Source organism: Polypterus senegalus, chromosome 3 (genome assembly GCF_016835505.1).
Source record: "Polypterus senegalus isolate Bchr_013 chromosome 3, ASM1683550v1, whole genome shotgun sequence".
NCBI classification, from domain to species: domain Eukaryota; kingdom Metazoa; phylum Chordata; class Cladistia; order Polypteriformes; family Polypteridae; genus Polypterus; species Polypterus senegalus.
The window spans coordinates 139,282,007-139,309,894 of NC_053156.1; the positions used below are offsets into that span (position 1 = coordinate 139,282,007).

The following is a 27,888-nucleotide window of genomic DNA, read 5'->3' on the forward strand; positions in this document are numbered from 1 at the left end:
GGATCCTGATTGATACCTTTTATTTATGTGTTCTGTCGTCGTATCTCTGCCACTACTGTTACATTTGCCAAAGACAGAGCCTACTCAAAATTAGATGTTTTTTAAATTATAAATTATAGATGCAAACTTCAGTAGATGCATGATTTAAAGAGAGTATACATAGTGTGCCATCTAGAGTGTGCCTAACACATTACAACACACTAACAGTGCTATGGTTCCTATTTTGAGAGAATGACTGTGACCTTGCAGCTTATGAGGATCTTAACACTATATTTACAAACAGTTGTATCCTAATTAGGGCTTAAACAGTTTTCTATTTGTTGATTAGTTTGTTAATTAATGTGACTTGCATAAATATCAAATATTTTAAGTGAAGTTTCTCCTTGCAGTAAATTTTTCACATTCTGATATTTACAGCATTGTATAAACAATCATCTGTAGCAGTACGTATTCTTTTTATACAAACTGTTACTTATTTAAAAAATGGACACACACTTTTTGCTGTTCAAAAGAAATATCTAAAGTGAGAAAAGATGTTATAAGAGAAAATGTGTCTGTTGAGATAATGATTATAAATACAAAGCTAAAAAATACAATAAACTCTAAAAGTAATGTAATGGAGGCCAATCATTTTAAGGTTGTATTGTATATTGTATATTAATGATAGTAAATGTAGCAAAAAATGCTTCAGAAATATAAGAAGTAAATTTAGGATAAAATGACAGTAAAAGCAAAAAGGTGCTCTTGTAGACTCACCTTCAGTGTTCAAATGCTGTTACGTAAGGTCAGACATGGCTGACAGTTTTACAAAGCCAATTAAGTAATTCTTTTACATTTTATGTTTATCCTGGAAGATAAAGAATAGAATAGAATATTTATTCCAAATGCATCAATTATATTATCAATATAAAGTACAGATGACTCTTCATGAAGTGGTAACTTTATAATTTCTATAAATTAGTGGCTAAATGCAATAACAAAATAAATATAGTATAAATAAAACAATGTTTGGATTAAGCATTTAAGTAATGTGTGATCTGTTGTGGCATATATTTTAAAAGTAAATTCATCCAGCAAGCTCCAGATATCCCATTATGTTTACTGCAGCAATGAAGAGAATGGCAGTCTGACAAAATGTTACCCTTGCTACTGTCCAGTACTAAAAAAAAGAATAGCATGATTGAGCTGTTTATTGTTTTCTCAAGGAAAGTGAATTTGCATGATAAAATAAACAAGTAAAAAATAAGACAGCTGGACAAAAGTGCTTTTAAATGCTCAATTCCACATAACATAAATTAGTCCTTTTGTTTTACTTTGCATGAAAAGCGGATATCTACTATTTTTTTATTTTACAATACACTATTTGACTAACACTCTTAAGCACACAGTACCTTCATACATACATAAAATTAAAAGTTAAAAAAGGTGGGCCAAGAAAAACTTGTATAATCTGTGTTTAAACCAACAAGGTAAATCAGAAATTTCAGACAAGTAAATTGTTTTGCTATTACTGTGCTTCCACATCTGCCATTGGAGACTGAACTTAAAACAGTTCTAACCAGAAAGGTTTGTATAATGGCTCCCTTAGGACACATATACTGCTAGTATAGAACATGAAGGATGTCTCAACAATGCCATTGTTATGTACAAACAAGTGGGTGACTTTCATAGGAGTCAAAATGTTTGTCTTTGTGTGGCTGGTTGTAGGGATAATGAATGTGGAAGAAAGTTGTTGCTGATGCTTAAAAGTAGGCACACATAGTAGGTGGCCCAGATAAAGAATATTATGAGAGGAAAGGGTAAATTGTGCAGTAGACACAACAACTACATCAATACAGTATATAATATCTGCTCCAGAGGTTTGTTATCCTCCCTGAATCCATGGTACAACAATAGCTTGAAGTGAGACTTTACTTACTCTTCTTCTCCAGGAAAACACTGCCATCTCCAGTGTCTGGATGTGTTCATTGGAATGGTTCATTGTATGATAACTATTGCTTCAAGGTTAATATTCATAAAATTCTTTTAAGAGTTTATTGCACTTATATATTGACATGTTGTATTACTATATTTAATTACATTTGTTTATGTATAACTGCTTCATTGCCTGAAAATGTTTCATTTAATAATATGGTTCAGCAAATTCACCACTACATTAGGTGTAATTGTTGCATTATGATTAATGAATGTCAAAATATTAATCTGAGGCCATGTGATTTACCAGTGTTATTGTGAGGGACATGTATCCATGTGGTGGAGGAGCCATTTTGTACTACAAATGAGCTGACCACAGTTATAATGCTATGACTTATCAATCATTTTTATAATCTACATGACAGGGAATTTCACCCACACTTTCAGGCTAATTTGGAGTCAATAATCAAACTAACGGGTGGCACGGTGGCGTAGTGGTAGCACTGCTGCCTCGCAGTTAGGAGACCCGGGTTCGCTTCCTGGGTCCTCCCTGCGTGGAGTTTGCATGTTCTCCCCGTGTCTGCGTGGGTTTCCTCCCACAGTCCAAAGACATGCTGGTTAGGTGGATTGGCGATTCTAAATTGGCCCTAGTGTGTGTTTGTGTGTGTCCTGTGTTGGGTTGGCACCCTGCCCTGGATTGGTTCCTGGCTGGGATTGGCTCCAGCAGACCCCCGTGACCCTGTGTTTGGATTCAGCGGGTTGGAAAATGGATGGATGGATAATCAAACTAACATCTATATCTTTAAATTGTGGAAGTGGAGTTCAATCCATATGAACGTGAGTCTAATGTGAAAGCTCAAACGTGACTGTTACTGGGCTAGGAAATAAAGCTAGGTCCCTCGATAAGAGCCACTGGGGCACCGTGTTGAAAAATATCTTACTGTATATAAATTACAAATGTAATCTAATCTGTTTAGGTAGTTTGCATTAATCTAGTTCAGGTGTTTCCTAAGGTACACTACTAAAAATAAATAAACTTAGCTTGTGCTAATCTCTGGAGATTTTAATCATGTGACGCTGGACAAAACATTACCTGCCTTCTCCCAGCATGTGGATTGTAACACCCGGGGAAATAGAACTATTGACCTAATGTATGCAAACGTTAAAGACACATACAGTGCCATCCCGCTGCCTGTGCTTGGGAAAGCATATCATAACTTGGTTCTGCTTCAGCCTCACTACAAACCAAGAGTGAGGGAGCTACCTACAACCACATGCTCATTCAGGAAATGGTCCCCTGAGGCTGAGCAGACTCTGAGAGACTGCTTTGGAACTACGGACTGGGATATCCTGCAGGGGTCACATAGTGAGAACATTGAGGAGGCTGTTGACTGCACTACTGACCACATCAACTTCTGTATGGACATTGTAGTTCCAGTAAGAACAGTACGCCACTATGCTAACAACAAGCCATGGATTACAAGTGACATTAAGGGCCTTTTGAACCAGAAGAAAAGGGCTTTTAAAGGTGGTGATCAGCGTGAGCTCAAGTGCGTGCAGAAGGAACTCCGAGTCCAGCTCAGGGAGGCGAAAGAGCAGTACAGGAGAAAGCTGGAGCAGAAGTTGCAGAATATCAGCATGAAGGAAGTGTGGGATGGGATGAAGATCATCACTGGCTGCAGCTCGAAGCGCAGTGCTACCATCGAGAGAGACGTGGAGAGAACAAACCTGATGAACAACTTCTTTAACTGGTTTAACCACCCTAACCCACTCTCACATTAGAGTACTGCATCGTCCACCCATCCTTCTGCTGATACCAGCATAGGAGAAAGTTTCCCCCCACCCACAATTACAGCAGCTCAGGTAAGCAGAGAGCTCAGGAGACTTCGTGCCAGAAAAGCAGTAGGTCCAGATGGAGTATCACCACGACTGTTGAAGGCCTGTGCGTTGGAGCTGGGGAGTCCTCTACAGCGCATCTTCAACCTGAGCCTGGAACAGGGGAGAGTCCTGAGGCTTTGGAAAACATCTTGCATCAACCCAGTCCCAAAGGTATCACGGCCTGGGGCCTTATGCATAATGCCGTGCGTAGAATTCACACTATAACATGGCAGAAGCACAAAAGCCGAAATGTGTTTACGCACAAAAAAATCTAGATGCAGGAATCTGTGCCTACTCCAACTTCCACGTTCTTCCGCTACATAAATCCCGGTCAGCCTGAAAAATAACGCTTGTGCACCCAAACTCCTCCCAGAATTACGCCTCTATGAATATACAAATCAATATAAATAGCCCTTAAGCACAGCCTTTTGTGAAAAGACAATGGGAAAAGCACAGGGGAAAATATAAGAATTTCAGCTAATACCAAGTGGAGGCAAGGAAAAACTTACTATTTGTTGGTTTAAACAGTGGTATAATCAATAGAAGGAAGTTGATCGAGTGACAGAGTGTCAGAGAAACTCGAAAGCTCAAGTCCACAAAGTCACACAGTACCCGAAATAAAAAAGAAGTTGTCACATATCCAAGTCGCAGTGAAAAGGCGAGTCGTAGCCCAAAGTCTAAGTGTCGTATGAAAGCTTATTAGGGTACAGAGAAAAAAAAATAGGCACACAGTGGGGAAAAAAAGCAGGAAATATCAACTTTAATCTCGAAATTTCCACTTTAATCACGTAGTTTATTCTGTCATTAAAGTATAACATCATAAACTTCATCTTAAAATCAATTAATTTACTAGTTTCTCAAATCCCATCGTAACTAAAGTAACACGTTAAATGCCTTGTTTTGTATTTGATCTTCTTTGTGCTCTGTGTATGAATCACTACGTGGTTCTTAAACCGGCTTTCTCTTCCTCTGACAGGACACAGAATCCATTAAAATTGTGATATTACAGCTGTCTGAATAATTAAAATACTGAGATGTATACGTGATATCTTTTTCATGATGATAGGAATGAAAGCATGTTATTAAACATGGGAACACGGTGGTGGTACTGTCTCTTTTAAACGTACTAACCCCCAATTCCTGTCCTTGCTTTTCTTTGTCCAAATACCCAATCGCCACACAATCAGCCCTGTAATAGACGTTAAGCCATCTGTAAGCTTACAACGATGATTCTTCAAAACTTTTAAGGAACATTGAAATATCTTCGTAGTACGTGTTTAATTATTCTATCCATCTATCCTTCCAGCATACAGCAATCAATCAGGATCAATCTGTGAACTAGCTAGTGCTGCGGCACTGTGTCCTCACATGTTTAATTATGAACAGTACAGATTATTTAAATGAAGTTAGTTTTATCTGTATAATATAATCAACATACACTGCTCACAAAAATTAAAGGAACACTTTAAAGAAACACATTAGATACATCAGATCTCAATATGAAGTTGGATATCTATACAAATAACGACAGGGCAATGTCTTAGGAACCAAAGGATGCCAAGTATTTTAATGGAAATAAAAGTTTTCTGCCTACAGAGGGCTCAATTGTGTAGACACCCTAAAATCAGAGTGAAATGAAGATGTGGCAGGCTAGTCCATTTTTTCAAAAACTTAATTTCTGCTACTCAAAATGCTTTTCAGTATCTTGTGTGGCCCCCAAGAGCTTGTATGCATGCTTGACAACGTCGGGGCATGCTCCTAATGAGACGACGGATGGTGTCTTGTGGCATTTCCTCCCAGATCTGTATGAGGGCATCCCTGAGCTGTTGTACAGTCTGAGGAGCAACCTGGCGGCGCCTAATGGACCGAAACATAATGTCCCACAGATGTTATATTGGATTTAAGTCAGGGGATCGTGAAGGCCATTCAATTGTTTCAATTCCTTCATCCTCCAGGTACTGCCTGCATACTCTTGCCACATGAGGCCGGGCATTGTCGTGCATTAGGAGGAAACCAGGACCTACTGCACCAGCGTAGGGTCTGACAATGGGTCCAAGGATTTCATCCTGATACCTAATGGCAGTCAAGGTGTCTTTGTCTAGCTTGTAGAAGTCTGTGCGTCCCTCCATGGATATGCCTCCCCAGACGATCACTGACCCACCACCAAATTGGTCATGCCGAATGATGTTACAGACAGCATAACATTCTCCATGGCTTCTGCAGACCCTTCAACGCCTGTCACATGTGCTCAGGGTGAACCTGCTCTCATCTGTGAAAAACACAGGGTGCCATTGGTGGACCTGACAATTCTGGTATTCTATGTTAAATGCCGATCAAGCTCCACTGTGCTGGGTTGTGAGCACAGGGCCCACTAGAGGACGTTGGGCCCTCAGACCACCCTCAAGAAGTCTGTTTCTGATTGTTTGGTCAGAGACATTCACACCAGTGGCCTGCTGGAGGTCATTTTGTAGAGCTCTGGAAATGCTCATCCTGTTTGTCCTTGCCGAAAGGAGCAGATACCAGTCCTGCTGATGGGTTAAGGACCTTCTATGGTCCTGTCCAGCTCTCCTAGACTAACTGCCTGTCTCCTGGAATCTCCTCCATGCCCTTGAGACAGTGCTGGGAGACACTGCAAACCTTCTGGCAATGACACACATTGATGTGCCATCCTGGAGAAGTTGGATTTCCTGTGCAACCTCTGTAGGGTCCAGGCTTCACCTCATGCTACCAGTAGTTACACTGACCATAGCGAAATGCAAAACTAGTGAAAAAAACAGTCAGAAAAGATGAGGAGGGAAAAATGTCAGTGGCTTCTACCTGTTAAACCATTCCTGTTTTGGGGGTCATCTCATTGTTGCCCCTCTAGTGCACCTGTTGTTAATTTCATTAACAGCAAAGCAGCTGAAACTGATTAACAACCCCCTGTGCTACTTAACTGACCAAATCAATATCCCAGAACTTTCATTGACTTGTTGCTATACTCTGATTAAAAAGTGTTCCTTTAATTTTTTTGAGCAGTATATTTTGCTGCATTTCATCTTAAAAATATTGTCATCATATGTAAATACGTGCTTTATAAAGTGGAGCAGGTTGTGCAATATTATAACTGAAGTGGAAGTTTACAGTGAGGTAATTGTACTTATAAGTACAAACAGTTCTACAAGGAGCATTTGATGGACTGATCGACTGTGTTTAAAGTTCTTGGGATGAAACTGTTTCTGAACCGCAAAGTCTGTACAGAAAAGACTCTGAAGCGTTTTACCGTGGCTGAGGCAGCGTGTGCTTAATGCTGTATCCTGACAATTCTCTTTCCGATCAGCTGCTGCTGTGATTCACCACTCAGATACAGTGATATAAATACTCCGAGTGATGCAGTGAGAGCAATATGGAAAAAGATGATCTGCAGTGGCAACCCCTAACAGAAGCAGCTGAAAGCAGAAAAAGAAGGTGCAGTGAGAGTAACAATGCTAAAGCAGTTATGGTATTTGGAATACTATGGCTATTCCCTGGACCATTATATTGTTACAGGTTAATTACAATCAGATGCATTACACTAATAAACAATATGCAGTTAGTTTCAGTGTATTTATAATGCCGTGTCAGGAATGTGCGTCTAAGAAAGAAAGGGTAACCACACAGGAACAGTAGCACTGCTTTGACACTGGGTGCCGCCAGTCTGCAAAATCGAAACGGAGAACTTGCGTACGACAGGGTATGAGGTACCGTGGAAATGTGCGTGGCTTTATGCCAAGTTTAGGTTTTATACATCGCGATTTGAACTTTGGAAACTTTCTTACACAACATTTCTTTGCGTACGCACCGTTTATACATGAGGCCCCTGGTGAGCTGAATGACCTCAGGCCTGTCGCCCTGAAGTCATATGTGATGAAGACCATGGAGCGGTTGCTGCTTCACTACCTGAGGCCACAGGTCAGCCACGCCCTCGACCCTCTGCAGTTCGCATACCAGGAGAAGGTGGGAGCGGAGGATGCCATCATCTGCATGCTACACTGATACCTCTCCCACTTGAACAGAAGCAGTGGTGCAGTAAGAAGTACAGTGGAACCTCGGTTCACGAACGTCCCGGTTCACGTACAACTCGGTTCACGACCAAAAAGATTGCCAAACTTTTGCCTCGGTTCACAACCACACACTCGGTATACGAACAAGCCAGGTTCCCTTGCCTGCCTGCAAGCTGAGCTGAAAGAGAGAGAGAGAGAGAAAGGGCGAGCGAGCACGTGCCTGCTAGGGAGGTGGAGGAGGAGATTGCTTCACGTGTTTGCTGAACAAGCCAGTTTCCCTTGCGCCCTCAGTTGAGAGAGAGAGAGAGAGAGAGAAAGGGCGAGCGAGCACTTGCCTGCTGGGAAGGGGAGGGGAGATTGCTGCACGTGTTTGCCTGCCTATCTGTAGGCTGTAGTGCAAGCTTAAAACATCCCTCCCCCACAGGCAGCCTGAGAGAGAAAGAGAGCTGCCATGCTTTTCATTTAAGCAAAGCCGCTCCTTGTTCATTGTTTTCAATAAGACGTGCACTCTCTTTGTGCTCTACAGTATTTCGTGTGCTTTTGCAGTTAACTATGGCTTCTAAGCAAGTGGAGAGTTGTCAGAAGAAAGTTTTGAAGAAAATTGAAATCGAAGTAAAGAAAGAAATTACAAAAGGTGGAAAAAATGTTTACCAGTTTACTCATTTACCAATCGGAGAACCCTCGTGCTTTCAAGCAGCATAATGTAAACAAAGCCAGACTGCCAGTAATGTGGAGGGTCACAAGAACGTTCTTTTGGAATGGCTGCATGAGGCTTTCACTCCCACCAGTTAAACAGCTAAAAGCACCAGAAACCCAAGAAATCACAAGAGAGAAAACACCTGAAGGAAAACACTTCATGCCAGAACTCGTTTCATGCAAGGTTAGTTTTCTTGGTGGTTTTTGTATTATGGATTTTTCAAAAGTAATTTTTAGTTCATAATGCGATTTGTTGCAATGTTATTTTTCTCTTTTTTCAAATGTTCGCTTTTTTCCTTGTGCTTAAAACTCATGAAAGGTTTACAGATGGAGTTTTTCATAGCGATTAGGTGCGATGTTACATTTCTCTTTTCAAATGTTTGCTTTTTTCCTTGTGCTTAAAACTCATTAAAAATTGTTTACATGGAGGACTTCATCGTGTGATTTGTTGCAATGTTACTTTTTTGGTTGCTTGCGAGTTGGTTTTTAAATGAAGTTCGTATTTGTGCGATGTTTATTTCTGCTGTGCTTAAAAGTCATTTTAAAAACATTGTTTACAGCGATCAGGCTTTAGGTTTAATAGCGTGATCTCCTGCAATCTCGCTTTCTTGTTTGCTTGTGAGTTGGTTTTTGCAAGCGCTTCGGATTTTTTTCTGCTGTGCTTAAAAGTCATTTTAAAAAAAATGCTGCGCACGTGCTACAGAGAGATTAGAGAGCCGGGCAGCTGACAGGGAAGGGATTGGGGGGACGGATAGGTGTGTGTGTGTTTGTGCGCTCGCGCTACACAGAGAGAGAGCGCGTGAGCGAGCCAGCTCCTGTAGCTGATCAGGGAGCCTGGGTGTTTTGTGTCAGTGTTATTCAATGTTTTTACATTAGTTTACTATTACACTGTGGATTCTATGGTGTAATTAACTATATTTGTGCTTAATCTGTACATATTTTTACATATTTACATACAGTTTGTACGGTCTGGAATGGATTAATTGTTTTTACATACAATCCTATGGGGGAAACTGCTTCGGTTCACGACCAACTCGGTTTACGACCAAAGTTCTGGAACGAATTATGGTCGTGAACCGAGGTTCCACTGTATGTTTCTGGACTCCTCTAATGCCTTCAGCATCATCCAACCTCTGCTCTTTAGGGACAAGCTGACAGAGATGGGAGTAGATTCATACCTGGTGGCATGGATCGTGAACTATCTTACAGACAGACTTCAGTATGTGCGTCTCAGGAACTGAAGGTCTGACATTATGGTCAGCAGCACAGGAGCGCCGCAGGGGACTATGCTTTCTCCGGTCCTGTCCAGCCTATATACATCAGACTTCCAATGTAACTCGGAGTCCTGCCACGTGCAAAAGTTCACTGATGACATTGCTATCGTGGGCTGCATCAGGAGTGGGCAGGAGGTGGAGGAGTATAGGAACCTAATCAAGGACTTTGTTAAATGGTGCGACTCAAACCACCTACAACTGAACACCAGCAAAACCAAGGAGCTTGTGGTGGATTTTAGGAGGCCCAGGCTCCTCATGGGCCCCGTGATCATCAGAGGTGACTGTGTGCAGAGTGCAGACCTATAAATACCTGGGAGTGCAGGTGGATGAAAAATTGGACTGGACTGCCAACTCTGATGCTCTGTGCAAGAGAGGACAGAGTCGACTATACTTCCTTAGAAGGCGGGCGTCCTTCAACATCTGCAATAAGATGCTGGCGATGTTCTATCAGACGGTTGTGGCGAGCGCCCTACTCTATGCAGTGGTGTGCTGGGGAGCATAAAGAAGAGGGATGCCTCATGCCTGGACAAACTGGTGAGGAAGGCAAGCTCTATTGTAGGCACGGGAGCTGGACAGTTTGACATCCGTGGCAGAGCGACGGGCACTGAGCATGCTTCTGTCAATAATGGAAAATCCACTGCATCCACTGAACAGGATCATCTCCAGATAGAGGAGAGGCTTCAGCGGCAGACTGCTGTCACTGTCCATCTCCACTGACAGACTGAGGAGATCGTTCCTCCTCCCCCATGTTATGCGACTCTTCAATTCCACCCGGGGGGGTAAACGTTAACATTATACAAGATTATAGACTATTATACCTACGTCGTATTCTCCACCTTGCATTTTTTTTTTAAGTTGCACTGCTTTTTTATTGCTCTTTAATTAATATTGTTTTTATCAGTATGCTGCTGGACTATGTGAATTTCCCCTTGGGGATTAATAATGTATCTGTCTATCTATCTATCTATTTAAAAGATTACTAAGGTACTCCCTCTCTCTCTCTCTCAACTCACTATTGTCACTTTCTCTGCAGTGCTTCTTCCGGTTAGCCTTTTCATAGAACATTACAGTTGGCAAGGAGGAGATCAGAAACACAGTTTTTGCAAACCAAAGCAAAAATTCACATATGTACTGTAGCTTGAACATGAAGAAAATAAGCAAGATAGAGCTAAATCAAAGCGAAAAACTCTGAAGCAAAAGCTTAAATTAAAGTTATTCAAGCTTACATTGAGCTTCTAATTGTTATTTGCCTTTGAACTACTGATTTTTCTCATCATTGTAGCTGTTTTTCATTTGTCAGTCCATCACTTGATTCTTTTTCTGGTAGTACTGAATGAAAGTCATTCACCAACTCAAGATGGGACAGCAGTCCATTTCAGCACATACAGGTACTCACACAAAAATCTAAACTCACAGTTAACAATATGCTAAATCAGCACATCGTATGGATACAGGAGGAAACAGACTGAGAAAAAATGGTTTACTGAGGGAATCAAAGTTCTACAGAAGCAGTGCCTTGACCAGAATTTGAATCCAACACTATGGAAAAGAGAGACTGCAGTGTTAGCTCATTACAACAACATTTATTTATATAATACATTTTCATACAAATAGTGTAGCTCAAAGTGATTTACAAGAGGAAGAAAGTAAGGTTTATGTGAAACAAAAGTAAGATTAGGCAATACTATGTAACAACAACAACAACAACATTTATTTATATAGCACATTTTCATACAAACAGTAGCTCAAAGTGCTTTACATATTAAAGAATAGAAAAATGAAAGACACAATTATAAAACAAAATAAATCAACATTAACATCGAATAAGAGTAAGGTTCAATGGCCAGGGGGGACAGAAAAACAAAAACTCCAGACGGCTGGAGAAAAATAAAATCTGTAGGGATTCCAGACCATGAGACCGCCCAGTCCCTCTGGGCATTCTACCTAACATAAATGAAACAGTCCTCTTTGGATTTAGGATTCTCACGGAAGGGCTTGATGATGATGATGGTCACGTAGACTTCTTCCTTTTAATCCGTCCATCATTGTTGGAGCATCATGAAGCTTTGAGTAGGTGGAGGTGGCGCAGGCCACCACCACAAAGAAACCGGAAAAAGAAACAGAAAAGAGAGTAGGGGTCAGTACCGATTTTAGAGCCACCATGAATAGTTATTATGATGAATTGAACATACAGAGTATCAGGATTAAGTTAAAATGAAGTTATAAAAAGGCCATGTTAAAGTAATGTGTTTTCAGCAGTGTTTTAAAGTGCTCTACTGTATCAGCCTGGCGAATTCCTATTGGCAGGCTATTCCAGATTTTAGGTGCATAACAGCAGAAGGCCGCCTCACCACTTCTTTTAAGTTTTGTTCTTGGAATTCTAAGGAGACACTCATTTGAGGATCTGAGGTTACGATTTGGAATATAAGGTGTCAGACATTCCGATATATAAGATGGGGCGAGATTATTTAAGGCTTTATAAACCATAAGCAGAATTTTAAAGTCAATTCTGAATGACACAGGTAACCAGTGTAGTGACATCAAAACTGGTGTGATGTGTTCTGATTTTCTTTTCCTAGTTAGGATTCTAGCAGCTGCATTCTGCACTAGTTGCAAACGATTTATATCTTTTTGGGTAGTCCTGAGAGGAGTGCATTACAGTAATCTAGTCGACTGAAAACAAACGCGTGAACTAATTTCTCAGCATCTTTCAGTGATATAAGAGGTCTAACTTTACTTATGTTTCTTAAGTGAAAAAATGCTGTCCTAATGATCTGATTAATATGTGATTTAAAATTCAGATTACAGTCAACAATCACCCCTAAGCTTTTTACCTCCGTCTTGACTTTTAATCCTAATGTATCCAGTTTATTTCTAATAGCCTCATTGTATCCATTATTGCTGATCACTAAAATTTCAGTTTCTCTTTATTTAACTTGAGAAAATTACTATTCATCCATTCTGAGATACTAGTCAGACATTGTGTTAGTGAATCAATAGAATCAGGGTCATCAGGTGCTATTGATAAGTACAGCTGTGTGTCATCAGCATAGCTGTGGTAGCTCACGTTGTGCCCTGAGATAATCTGACCTAACGGAAGCATGTAGATTGAGAATAACAGCGGACCCAGGATAGAGCCTTGTGGAACACCATATTGGATATCATGTGTCTTCGAGTTGTAATTCCCACAACTAACAAAATATTTTCTCCCTGTCAGGTAGGATTCAAACCAATTTAAGACACTGCCAGAGAGGCCCACCCATTGACTAAGGCGATTTCTAAGAATGTTGTGATCAATGGTGTCAAATGCAGCACTCAGATCTAAGAGGATGAGAACAGATAAATGGCCTCTGTCTGCATTTACCCGCAAGTCATTTACTACTTTAACGAGTGCAGTTTCTGTGCTGTGATTTGTTCTAAAACCTGACTGAAATTTATCAAGAATAGCATGTTTATTTAGGTGGTCATTTAACTGCATAATGACTGCCTTCTCAGAACTTTACTTAAGAAGGCAGGTTAGAGATGGGTCTAAAATTTTCAAGAGCTGAGGGGTCAAGATTATGTTTCTTAAGTAGGGGTTTAACTACAGCAGTCTTAAGACAGTCTGGGAAGACCCCAGTATCTAGTGACGAATTTACTATGTCAGAACATTATCAATTAGCACGCCTGATACTTCTTTGAAAAACCTTGTTGGTATCGGGTCAAGGACGAGGTGGAGGGTTTTAATTGAGATTATTTTTTTTAAATCAGGTAAATCTATCCTAGTGAAAGAGTTTAATTTGTTTATAACAGGATGTTGGGGTTTAGGGGATCCTTAGTGTTGGGGAGATATACTATGTTATTTCTAATATCATTAATTTTTGATTGAAAATACAGCGACAGCCTCACAGGTTTCACTGGAAGCACTTAGGAGGCATTCCTTTGAGCTACCTGGGTTTAGTAGGCGATCAATTGTTGAAAATAAGACTCTGGGATTACTAGCATTGTTATTTATAATCTTGAGAAATAGCAGCGTCTCTCAAGACGGACAGTGTTATTGTATTCTGTTATTTTGACTTTTAATATTTCGTGGTGGATAGTAAGTTTAGTCTTCCTCCATTGACGCTCAGCTCTACGGCATGTTCTCTTTAAATCAGACACTCTTTGGGTCTTCCATGGTATACCAATGCTAGAAGATTTTTTCACTGTCTTTTCAGGTGCAACTATGTCAACAGCAGCTCTCACTTTAGAATTAAATCTTTCCACCTTACTATTTACATTGTCCTCGCTATTATAGCTGGCACTATAAACGGACTGATTGCTTAAAATGTTTGTAAGTTTTAAAGCTGCTGCGAATCAAAGAAGCGTTTTTAACAATATGCTTCTCATGAGTGTTTTTATCATTATTTCTATATTAAAAAGTAGAAGAAAATGGCCTGATAGACCAATATCAATGATCTGTTTTATATCAACTTTCAGTCCTTTAGTAATCACTAAGTCTAATGTATGACCTGCTTTATGTGTAGGCTGATTTATGAGTTGTCTCAAATCAAAAGAATCCAGGAGGTTCATAAATTCTTTTACTTTTAGATCACACTGATTATCTATATGAAAATTAAAGTCGCCAACTATTAGGAGTGTGTCATAGTTAGTAATTAAAATTGACATTAAGTCAGAGAATTCCTCAAAAACGCGCTATATTTAGGAGGTCTATACACGGATAGTACTAGAACTTGAGAATCTCCATGAATAACAACGGCGAGATACTCAAAGGACTTGAACTTACCAAAACTGACATCTTTACATTTTAATCGCTCGAGTAAATGTTAGCCAATCCGCCCCTTTTCCCTGGCGGTTTGCATGAGTAAAACTGTAATCCGGAGGCAGATTCGATTAAAACTGCGCGCATCTGAATTCAGCCATGTTTCATTTAGTGCAATAAGATCTATTTTTTATCACTAATAAGATCGTTGATAAAAACGTTTTGTTAGTTAAAGCTCTAACATTTAATAGTGCCATATTTAATGTTTCGGAGGTGCAGAGATGAGTACTATGTGTTATTGTTATTTGGAATAGGAACTAAATTATTATTATTAGCGCTCTGTGTATTTTTGTTTAATCTGTGATCTGTTTTATAGTTTTAATACATTGTTCCCTCTAAAATAGTGATTTTAATTAGATTATTGGAGTTTATGCCGTATTTCCTAGGTTTTCTACGTGCATTGAGATTGCTTATTACAGTATTAATGGTGTGCACTTTAACGGAAGACTCTATTAAACATTCATCATGTCCTGGCACAGCAGTATTATTTCGGAAGGGGTTAAGAGCAGAGATAGATAGTCAAGAAAAACGAATTACCTTCGATATGTTTTCGGAGAGGACCCGGGCGCCAAAACTGTTCGGATGCAGGCCATCACGCTTGAAGAGACGCGCCTTTCCAAAAAGAGATTCCAATTGTTGATGAAACCGACATCCTTCTTCTTGCAGAAACCCTGTAGCCAGTTGTTCAACCCTAGCAGACGACTGTACTACTCGTTGGATCGTCTGACGAGAGGTAGTGGACCCGAAATGAAGATCTTTGCCGATGGGGTCCTCTCCTTCGTGTCTTTAATCAAAGCTGCGAAGTCAGCCTTCAGGATTTCTGATTGTCGGTGCCTTATATCGTTTACGCCGCATGCAAGACGATTGATCCAACTGCCCTCTCCTTGTGTTTTCGTAGACTGCTGGCGCACGCTTCATTACATCTTGGACACGAGCACCGGAAAACAAGAAACAAACGATTTTGCATTAGGGCATGCGACATTAAGGTTTCTAACGATAGAATCACCTACCACTAATACATCACCAGGTGCTGAAGGCGAAATGGGGACGCGGAGAGGGTCAAACCGGTTCTGAGATAACAAAGAATAAAGTAAGGTCAGATGGCCAGAAGGACAGAAAAAACAAACAAAAAAAAACTCTATATGTCCTGGAGAAAAAAAAAGCAAAATCTACAGGGGTTCCAAGGCCAAGAGACCGCCCAGCCCCCACTGGACATTTTACCAAACATAAATGATCTAAATGGTTTTCAGGCTTCACATGAAAGAATTTGATGATGATGGTCATGTGGACATCTGGAGTACTGCCTCCAATCCATCAATGTCTCCCATTGGCGTAGTTCTGATGGGGGATTTTAATGTACACATCGATGTGGAAACTGACACTTTTAGCAAATGTTTTACTTATTTGTTAAATTCAGTAGGATTTTGTCAGATTGTCAAAGGTCCAACTCATAATCATAACCATACATTAGATTTAATTATAACTTACAAAGTTGAAATTCAAAATTTAAATATTACTCCATTAAATGTAGTTATTTCCGATCACTTCTTAATTACGTTTGATTTAGTTCTGCCCATGCCAGCACTCGAGATTAAAACAAAGACAGTGCGACATCTAGATTGTAATTCTGCTTCAAAATTTATAGATACCTTGAGTAAGTCGAGTGTAATTGTGGAAAACCATTTAGATCAGTTAACATCAAATGTAAACGTGGAAAACAATTTAGATCAGCTAACATCACATTATAATGTGACCTTGAGAGATGCTCTGGACACAGTGGCTCCCCTAAAAACAAAAGTGATCAAAGCACATAGAAACTCTCCCTGGTTTAATGAAAATACTCGAGCTCTTAAATTAGAGTGTCGAAAACTGGAGCAGATGGAGAACAACAAAGCTACATGTCTTTCAAATTGCATGGACAGAGAGTGTAATAAATATAAAAAGGCCCTCTTTAAAGCTCGCTCAGAATACTATTCTACATTAATAGATAGCAATAATAAAAATCCTAGGGTACTTTTAGAGCAGTGGCTAAATTAACAAATGGGAATTCAGATCAACAGTGCAAAATACCAACAGATATTAGCAGTACAGACTTTATGAACTTCTTCAATGAGAAAATTAAAAATATAAGATCCAGATCTCAGCATCACAGTACAAACCAAATACTAGCTTAGCAGACCCTGTCACATTGCATTCAGCACTTTAATAATTTTAATCCTGTAACTCACCAGGAAGTCTTAACTTTAATTACTAAAATGAAGCCCACTACTTGTTCCCTAGATCCAGTGCCAACAAAACTAGTAAAAAGTGCAATGGATGTTCTTGCAGCCTATTTTAACCATTATCAATAGTTCATTACTGCATGGCACAGTACCTGAAGCACTAAAAGTGTCAGTCATTAAACCTTTACTTAAAAAGTCAGACCTAGACCCACACATACTAAATAACTATAGGCCTATTTCAAATTTACCATTTCTCTCTAAAATACTAGAGAAAGTAGTCGCCAGTCAGCTTCAGTCACACCTTACGCATTACAATTTATTTGAGAAATTCCAGTCTGGCTTTCGACTGGTCATAGTACAGAAACGCACTAACACGGGTTGTAAATGACATTCTGATATCCTCTGATGAAGGAAATTCCACTGTAATTATGTTGTTGGACTTAAGTGCAGCGTTTGACACCATTGACCATTCTATTTTACTGCACAGGCTAGAAAATGATGTTGGGCTTACAGGCCCCTGCTCGCTTGGTTCAGTTCTTATTTATCAAATCGATTCCAGTATGTACAGAAATGTGCTGACAGTACTCCATCATTATACACAGAAGTTGAATATGGTGTCCCAGGGCTCAGTACTGGGACCTTTACTGTTTTCACTTTACATGCTTCCACTGGGATCTCTCATTAGGAAACATAATGTTAATTTTCACTGTATGCAGATGACACCCAGTTATACCTTTCATTTAAATCAAATGAAGTTTCTCCGATGTTGTCTTTAATTAGTTGTGTTAGTGAATTAAAGGAATGGATGAATGAGAACTACTTGTCTTTAAATACAGATAAAACAGAGATGTTAATTGTTGGAGGGAATGACGCTGATCACAGCAATATTTTGTCGTCATTTAACTCAGTTGGAATCCCAATTAATTTTACTGAATCAGCCCGCAATCTAGGAGTTATCTTTGACTCTAGCATGTCATTTAAAGCGCATATTACAAAGTCGTCCAAAACCTGTTTTTCCATCTTAAAAATATTAGGAAATTAAGCGCTTTCTAAATAAACAGGATTGTGAGAAATTAATTCATGCATTTATCTCTAGTAGGATTGACTACTGCAATGCGGTGTTCACTGGCTGTTCAAACTGTTCTCTATACAGCCTCCAGTTAATCCAAAATGCGCTGCAAGAATTATTACAAGAACAAGAAAATATGAACACATAACCCCAGTTCTTAAATCTTTACACTGGCTCCCAGTTAAATTTAGGGCAGATTTCAAAATCCTCCTTTTAACATATAAAGCATTAAATGGCCAAGGTCCGCTTACTTGTCTGAACTTATCATGACTTACAAACCTGAGCACATTAAGATCTCAAGATGCCGGTCTGCTTAGGATTCCAAGGATTAATAAAATAACAGTGGGAGGTCGAGCTTTTAGTTACAGGGCCCCTAAACTGTGGAATGGTCTCCCTGCTTCCATAAGAGATGCCCCCTCGGTCTCAGCCTTTAAATCCCGGCTGAAGACTCACTACTTCAGTTTAGCATATCCTGACTAGAGCTGCTGATTAACTGTACATACTGCATCTCTGTTGTTAGTCATTAGCACTATAACATAAGTAACATGATAATTATATTTGAATACTAACCCTCACCTATTCTGTTTCTTTTCTCGGTACCCAAATGTGGCCATTGGTGCCACGCCCACCTGCCAAGTTGTTTGCCTGCCTATGGTAAAGTCATCCCTGATGGAGGATCACAGGAATCATGGGAAAGAGGGGTCCTTTCATCGGAGCAACGTTTCAGCCGTGGCATGGCCAAATGGAGATGCAGCTAGATGGATGAGGTCTCCAGGACTCTAAAAATATCGAAACCTAATTATGTCATATCATCTACTGTTAAACCGTAATTCTAAAATTTGTATTATTATGCTGTCTTAAGGAATTGTTCTGTTGTGTATATTGTATTGTATTGACCCCCTACTTTTGACACCCACTGCACGCCCAACCTACCTGGAAAGGGGTCTCTCTTTGAAATGCCTTTCCCGAGGTTTCTTCCATTTTTCCCTACAAGGTTTTTATTGGGAGTTTTTCCTTGTCTTCTCAGAGAGTCAAGGCTGGGGGGCTGTCAAAAGGCAGGGCCTGTTAAAGCCCATTGCGGCACTTCCTGTGTGATTTTGGGCTATACAAAAATAAACTGTATTGTATTGTATTGTAATGTAGGAATTGCATGGTGCAGGGATGGTGCAATAGGAATATTAATACTAGAAAACCACTTCACCTCTGATTCAACTTTGCTTGCAGGAGCTGTGGAGGCAACATGCTATGCTGGAGAGACTAAACAACACTATCCTCAGCAATATTTTCTATAGCCTTCTATAACGAGAAAAACGTAAAACTTCAAAGGAATCTATTGATTTCTATTCGTATACAAACATGTATGTAAGTAAGCAAAGAGTAGATGTTGGATGAATAGTATTTATGTTATTAATCTTTTATACTGTTGAATGTTTTTTAGAGAGGCCTTTCACATTAGAATAAACTGAATTTATTGCATGACTTGGAAATAAGCCTTGCAAACTTATAATGTTTAGATAAAAGGGTAGACCAAGGGTACTTGGTCTTTCAGTCACGGCCTGTGCATTTTCAACTGCATGCAGTGGTCAAAATTAAAATTGTAAGATTTCTTCTGGGATTTTCAAACTAGGCACAACTTTATGCAGTACCCTTCATTTCTGTTTGGCCAACATCACTATTTACAAATCCATTTGGGATACGTATGAAAACAAAAATTTTGTTAAAATGTTTCAGCTGTCTTGGTTTTTGTCCCTCTAATTTATGAGATATTGCATCACTGCTGCTTAAAAACCATCACAAACAGAAGACCAGCTGCAATTATACGATAAATCAATGTCAAACTGTGCAAAGCCGATTTATAAAATCCCATATTACAAGTTACAATTACTATATATATATATATATATATATATATATATATATATATCTATATATATATATAGATATATATATATATCTATATATATATATATATAGATAAATATATATATATAGATATATATATGTATACTGTACATTCCATTATATTTAAAAAATACAAATATTACTCAAACACAGTGGTTTTCAACATTACACTTCAGTAAAAAACAAAAAACTCCTTTTTAAGCATTAGACAGGTCAGATAATTGTAAATACCCAAATGTCACAGAGGCATAGTGTGTTCATTATTATATTTGCAATATATTCTTAAAAAAGTGATTGGGTAGTTGTAACTTCTAGTATTGGATTTTATAATCAATCTTGCTGTTCTTGACTTTGATTTATATTTTATCACTGACAATAAACTAACAACAATCCAATCCAGACTCCTCTCATCAATATTTAGAAAAGATATTAACTGTATTATATTTTATGCTACAAGTATAAACCTTACCGAAGAGCACAGCTGACACTGTATGTGAAATGCTTATAATATAAAAGTGTGTATACATACATCATGTATGTGTGTGTGTGTTTATATATATATATATATATATATATATATATATATATATTGTATATATATATATTGTATATAAATGTATGTGTTTCTATTCCATTCAAATTTTAAGATATAAAAGCCAAAAAGTTGAAATCTTACATTCTCAGTTCTTTATACGTGTAGCATTGCATTTTACAAGTAAAACCCACAATATACTGCAGAACATCCATAATATATATAGCAGGTCACCTACAGCATATGAAATATTTTCAAAAGAATCATCAGAGAAAGGCTGCCTCTCCTTTTTTCAGAAACAAAGTCTACTTAAAAATATTACCATCCATACCTCAGTCTGCATTTGTTTTTTGTTTTACTTTTTATCTTAAAATACATGTGTTGGCTTAAAGAAACACTTTAAGAAATTGATATATATTTAAAAGTGAAGTGTTTCTGTTGTTTTGTTTAGATGAATTGAAAATAACAGTGCTTCCTATCAAATATTTCAGTTCTAGTATTATTTGGTTTCTAGCATGACTGTTATTTGCTTCTAACAACACAGTTTACTGTACAGGAATGAGTTTGATTTGGTACTGTGTTTCAAAATAACTCTCTAAATCTCCTGAGGATGTGAGAGCCCAAAATATATAATTAAACTGGAGCATTGAGAATTGAAACAATTAATTTTTTTTTATTTATGTCTGCCTTATTCATATATTGTGTTTGTACTAACAAAAAAAAAGAAAAGATAATTAGAAAAAATGCAACATATCTCTCTAAAGATTTATATCAAGCAAATAAAAGGTAGAATGAATAAAGAAAATGAAAACTTAACAATCAGCTTTATTACTGATTTGTTTTTAAAAATAAATCAAACATTCTTTAGTTTATTATAAACGTAATATGAGTGATATCTAAAACTAAAAATCTTTGATGCATAATTGTCAGAAGGCAAATTTTAAATGGCAAAATATTTGAATGGGAACATAAAATAACCATTTAAGTTTAAGTTTTTCAAAGTTTTTTTTCTTCTTATTTTTGATTCAATGAGTAAAAAGAAAAAGAGAAATAAAACACCTTAAAGAGACTATATGCATTCTTATGCTGCTGAGTTTATACTGTGCCCACAGAACAGTAAATTATGATAATATATTTATCTACATTTTGCAGATAGGGCAATTTAAAATTTATGGACAATTCAGTAAAGATGAAATATTCATACAGCTTTTGATATTCTCTTATCTAAATATAAGGCTCTTACTGTTTCTGGATCCTCATCTTTTGGCCACAGTCTTCACAAACAGTGCGTTTCTTAGAAATAAAATATATTAAAATACATTTAAAAATACATTTTCAAAATATTTTTCCATCTCAATATTATTTTATATTAATTGATATAATCATCTCCTGATGCATATATTTTCATATCTAATATTCATACATTTAAATAAAAAGGTTACAATACATAAAAATACTAAATAGAATATATAAAAGTGAATTTTTATGAGAAAACTATTAGAATAAAATAAGCATGTTCATTTGCATTTTTGGTTTCAGAAAGCATCACCGACCTTTTATAAACCATACGTTTCAAACTGGACTTCAATTAAGGTAATTTTGTCCAAAGTGAACTAAATTTGATTGAGAAAGAGCATTAAGTAATGGCAAAATTTATGTAAAAGTTACAAGTACCTGGCCCTGCGAAATACAAACGTATCTCTTCTTTAGCAAGTACGTTTAGGCTGTATTATCCAGTGCTTAAGGTTCTGAGCTCTGGGTATGATTCTGATAGTCAGTTCTGTTATCTCCTTTCTCAGCTGGTGGCAGGAAGATAAGATTTATCACTGTGTACACTACCAACACCCTACATGGCTTCTTCTTCCTGGATCAGACTAGCAATATTCTTAACATTTATGAATATTAATTTATTTGTACAGATTCCAACACAATCCTTGATCCAACCTCTGATAAACTCCCTTCTGTCTTGGGGCACAGATTTCCATTCTCTATTTGCTCCCTTTGTAAATGTGTTGATGATCTTAATCTAGTTGACTAATGTAATTTAATTAACTTCTGTACCCGAGAATACCTTTTTCTCCCTATTTTGAGTTCCAGTTCTGTATCGGTTATGTTTTTGTTTCTCACTACCCATCGCTTGCTGTCATTAATGTCAGCCTCCTTTCTTCCCACCTGTCAGATCATAAGTGTGATAATGCTTTAGATGCTTATGACTTCTCTAAATTTTCAGAATTGCCGAAATTCAATAAATCTCTCATCCAGAGCTTTAAATTTATTTCTTTTTGGCCCCTAAGTTTGAGGAACTTATTCATTTTAATGATGGGTCAACTCAAGATCCTGCCTTTAGCTGGATGACAATTAAATGATTTCTGTGCAACACTACTATTTTTTCCAGCAGCTTGTCTCTTGACTCTTGTCAAAAGGTTTCTGATCATGAATATCGTCACCACAGCATGGGGGACCATGGGAATTGAGTTTGATGCATGCACTGATACAGAGTGTTGCTGCACCCACCACCCAACAAACCACCTCATACTAGAACTAGGGCTAAATTAAATGTTCCTTGTCAGGCCATGTTAAGTTTATGGTTCAGCACACTAGGGCATGCTTCTACTTTTTCTTGGTCCACACCCAGTAAATTAGTGAACCTTGGGCTTCAAGAATGTAATTCATTGTCTAGGATTTTTCCTATTTAAACCAAGGAATGGTCCCTTATCTCAGCATCACTCTTCCCCATACTTAATTCCTCTATTTATACCACCCAACTTAACCCCTAAATTAATTTGGTTTTGATTATCCTATTTTGTACAAACTGTGTGGCAATTTTCATATACATGCATGCACTTTATTGCTGAATTACAGCATGTTAAGGGAGTGACGGTCCACCAAGAACACTGTCAAGATCACTCACACCGAACACAGGGGCTCGTGGGCAGATGAGGGTACATGGCTGACAAGGCATGAGGCATGCGAACAGCGGCACCTAAGTCCAGGGAGGGAGGGACACCGACGGTGAGTCTAACGAAAGAGGGATGACTCATGAGAGGACTGAGCGAAGCCGGCGGATAAGAAGCAAGGCGTGTCTAGGTCATCATAGCAACACGAGGAACCCAGAAATTAAAAAGAATGCTGACTCCACGAGGGAGAGATGCCAACAAGGATTCAACAAGTTAGAAAGAATTCTGTTGGGAAACAAGCATTTGGTAAATACAGTGTTTCAGTGGGACAGTTGGAAAATTAATTGTGGTGGTAACACAGCATGCAACTTGGACTTTGCACCATCAAAATTTGTGTACTCTACTGTCATATTTTAACACACTTTTAGAGTGTGGACTGTGTGCCATCTTTTTAAAAGGTTTTTACTCGTGATATTTTTAGATTCTTATCTACTTTTATCAGTAACAAGTTACTGTTGTTTTTCTTGAAATTGCAGCCCTGTAATATTATGTTTAAATTATAAAGGTTCTTTATATTAAGGTCTGGTTTAATAATTGTATCACTTAAACATTTGAGCTGGTTAAAATAATTTCAAGGGTTCTCAGACTCTTAATAAAACTGGGTGGCGTAGTTGGATATTTAAATTGTGTTTAGGTTAGATACCTATAAGTGTGATCTAAATACCCGTCACACTGGTAAGGGTTTAGTTTGCTCTACATCTAAATCATCTAGGGAAGAATTTGACATTTCATTTTGTTGACAAACAAATGACTGAAGTTCAACCAACCTTCTTTGTGAAAGAGTGAGGTTAAAGATGGTAAAAAAGTGATGAAACCAGCAAGAAGCTGCAGACAAGAAGCTGGCCTGTAAATAAAAAGTAATCACTCGGACTTTTGACTTACCTTTTAATGTTTGGCACACTTCCAAATAAAGACTACATTTGTTCATTTCACAAATTATCTCCTAAAATAATGGATACATTCTTTAAGTTAGTACTTTTATTTATGAAAACCTTAAGAAGTTAGTTCTAAATGCTGACATTACATTTTGTATTCATTGAAACATTGTTGGAGTTGAGAAGTTGACGAGAATGCATAAAACCAGAAAAAAAAAAAAATCAGTATCTAGCAGAAGCATCAGAAACTTTTTTGCAGTGTGTGTATTTCACTGCTGGTGGCATGTGGGTATAGTGGGTATTGCTGCTGCCTTGCACATCCAGTGGTCCTTAAGTCATTTGTGTGGATATTGCACATTCATCCCGTGTCTGTGTGGGTTTTCCTTAGGGTCCTCCAGTTCCCCCACACACACACACATTTCCACAAGGGTTGTGAGTGGGCATCTAAGTCAATGACTATTTCTGGAGTTGTACTTAGCATTTCTGTAGTACACTCTGCACCCCAAGATCCTGAATTGGACTGAGAATGAGATGAGATTAGCCATTTGACTGTTTTGTGACCATGTAAGAATCATTTTCTAATTCAGTCTTTACAAGCATACCCTCAGTTATCCAAGTTTGTTCATGCATTATTTTGCTAATACTTTTACTGCTCATTTTTATTTTTCAGTTACAAGGGGCATCTTGTGCTGCCCGGGGAGGTGAAACCAACTAAATTTCAGAATGAAACATAGCCTATGGTATTTCTCTGTACAAATGGGGAAACTGAGAAAAATTTGGCTGAGATAGGTACAATTTACTTTTGTATAGCCCAAAATCACACAAGAAGTGCCACAATGGGCTTTAACAGGCCCAGTCTCTTGACAGCCCCCCAGCCTTGACTCTCTAAAAAGACAAGGAAAAACTCCCAAAAAAACCCCAGTAGGGAAAAAATGGAAGAAACCTTGGGAAAGGCAGTTCAAAGAGAGACCCCTTTCCAGGTAGGTTGGGCGTGCAGTGGGTGTCAAAAAGAAGGAGGTCAATACAATACAATATACAGAACAGAACAAATCCTCAATACAGTATACAAATAAAAATTTTAGAAGTACTGTACGTAGCCGAATGTAACAGTAGATGATATCACATAATGTGATTTGGATTTGTTTAGAGTCCTGGAGACCTCATCCACCAAGCTGCCTCCCCCATTTGGCCATTCCACGGATGAAATAGTGCTGAGCCAGCCAATCCGATGTATATTCCGAGGTATAACCGTGTGAATTTACATACAGAGTGAACACAAATTCAGCTTTATATTTTATATAATAAGATGGAAATAAAATTTAATAATAATAATTTTTACAATGATGATTACACCAAGGCATTTCCAAGTCAGTATGCTTCTTTTTCTGATACTATGTATCTTATGATACTGTCAATAAGAAATAGTCAGATTCTTTCTATCTGTACTGAGAATTCAATATTAATTCTGTTATCTCTGTAGTAAATTAAATGAATATACACTGCACCGTACCATTTTTACAGTTCCACCTACAGTCACTCCTATTCATAGCCCATTTTTAGAATCAAATATTAATGCTACATTTATAAAAAAAAATTAAAAAAAGAAAAGGGCACCCACTGTTTGCTTTACTAAAACGAAATATGTTGAAGATTGATATTTTATATTATAGGCTTATATTTCCTTTAAAGCTTTTGTGAAACAAAACAAGGACAAAATATTAAGGTTTGAGTTCAAGATGGAATAGCACCTGTTTATTTCTAAAAAGGGATGAGGTTGTCAGAGCATGTGTGTGCGTACAGCACCTGTCTTTTTACTCTCACTCCTTTACTTCACCCCAGTTAACCACCAATAGAGGGCTTCTCAAGGGCATCCTTTCACACCCTTAAGGGACTACAGTTAGACAAGAAATAAACAACTAAACTTCCCAGGAATGCTAATAACAGCTAGAAAGAGTCAAGTCTTTTAAGCTTTTACTTAAAAACTATTTATTTGTATCAAAATCAACAGGAAAATATCCTGATACACTTTCAAATACACCACAACAGTTATTTAAAGATTCCCACAACAGTTTTTCAGAAGAAGATGGTCCTGAATTCTGTCTTAATTCACTTCCCCTTAATTGTCACTGATTTCATCAAGTGCATTATTATAAAGGAAAGAATCCTGCTCAATTTTAGCAATACCATTGAATGTAGAGAAGAGCCAAGCAAAATGGCACCTTTTATTGGCTAACTAAAAAGATTACAATATGCAAGCTTTCGAGGCAACTCAGGCCTCTTCTTCAGACAAGATGTAATGTGTCATTACAGGGGTTCAAGATGCTGCAAATGCTAGCTTCTTGGACAGCTTATAATACACTGTACACCTTTATTTATATGTTTTGTATTATGCAAACAAATTTGAGTTTGTCTAATTCTTGATTTTCAGGTTCTTTAATTAGATGGTATAAACCCTGAGCTACTGGAGGAACTCTCTTATCAACAATTATTTTTGACCGAATAACAAAATACAGTATGTTAAAAAGTGACACTTCCAGGATGTGTTTTCAAGGTCTGTGCTGATCAGCCTTAACCCAGTCTGTCATACTAACATGGTTTAAAAGATCCACCATTGTCCCTGTGCCTATTAAAGCAAGTCCAGTCTGTCTGAATGGCTCTTGTCCCATTGCACTAACACCTATATTAATGAAGTACTTCAAGAGGCTATTAAAAAATCATATATGTTCTTCCCTGCCAAAATAACTGGATCAATTATAGCCTACATTTCACACCAGTAGATCCACAGAAGATGTCATTACTTTTATCCTTCATAGAGCACTGGCCTACCTGAACAACAAGAAAGGGAATTATGTGCATATGCTATTAATAGAATATATTTCTGCCTTTAACACAATAATCTCCTTAAATTCATCACTAAGCTCAGGGACATGTGTCTGGCCACTTCATTGTGCACCTGGATCTGTAACTTCCTGATAGGCAAACCTCAGGTGGTTCAAATGGGTAGCCACGCCTCATCATCCCTCACTTTTAACACAGGTCTTTCACAAGGCTGTGTTCTGAGCCCTCTACTATACTCCCTATACATACGCCTGCATGACTGTACATGACTCTAACATGATTGCCAACTTTTCTGATGATACAACTAACAACAGACCTGGTATCTAACAACAATGAACAGGACTGCCTAGATGAAGTACAGAGTCTGTCAAGAAAAATGTCTACTCCTGAATGTGGGCAGGACAACATTGTTGATTGTGGATGGTGGGTGAAAAGAGCAGAGGCACTATCACCCTCACAATACTAACAGAAGAGAAGTGAATATGATGGTCAGTTTCAAATACCTTGGTGTTCATATCACAGAAGACCTAACTTTTTTCAAACAGACTGCAATCTTGATAAAGAAGGCATGACAATGTCTACCATGTCAGATGCCTCAGTCATTTCAGGCAGCCCTCTCATTCACTAAAGAACTTTTTGCAAATCCATTACTGAAAGTATTCTGATAGGAAGTAAATGTGGTGAGGACCCAGGATTGTAACTGTCGGTTACAAGACAGCAGTTCTTACCTCTGCACCAGCCAAACAAACAGGTCTGCTTTCTGTTGATTGATGTTTGATTTTCAGTTTATACACATTGACAGCAATATGTAAATTGAATAATTTCATTTTCTTCAGTTATTTTCTTGTTTTGTTATACCTTTTATGAAAGTGTTTATTTGATATTTGACTTCAGTCTTCACACATTAT

At 38.1% G+C, this 27,888-nt stretch overlaps 1 long non-coding RNA gene across 1 annotated transcript in view; it reads right to left on the reverse strand.

Moving 5' to 3' along the window:
* Positions 1-762: 762 nt before the first annotated feature.
* LOC120526822 overlaps positions 763-27,888 on the reverse strand; it is a 38,027-nt gene continuing 10,901 nt past the window's right edge. Inside the window, exons 2-3 of the long non-coding RNA XR_005633176.1 lie at positions 21,554-21,603; positions 763-847 (exon numbers count right to left, since the gene is read on the reverse strand). This is a non-coding gene — a long non-coding RNA (uncharacterized LOC120526822). The remainder of the gene's footprint in view (positions 848-21,553; positions 21,604-27,888) is intronic.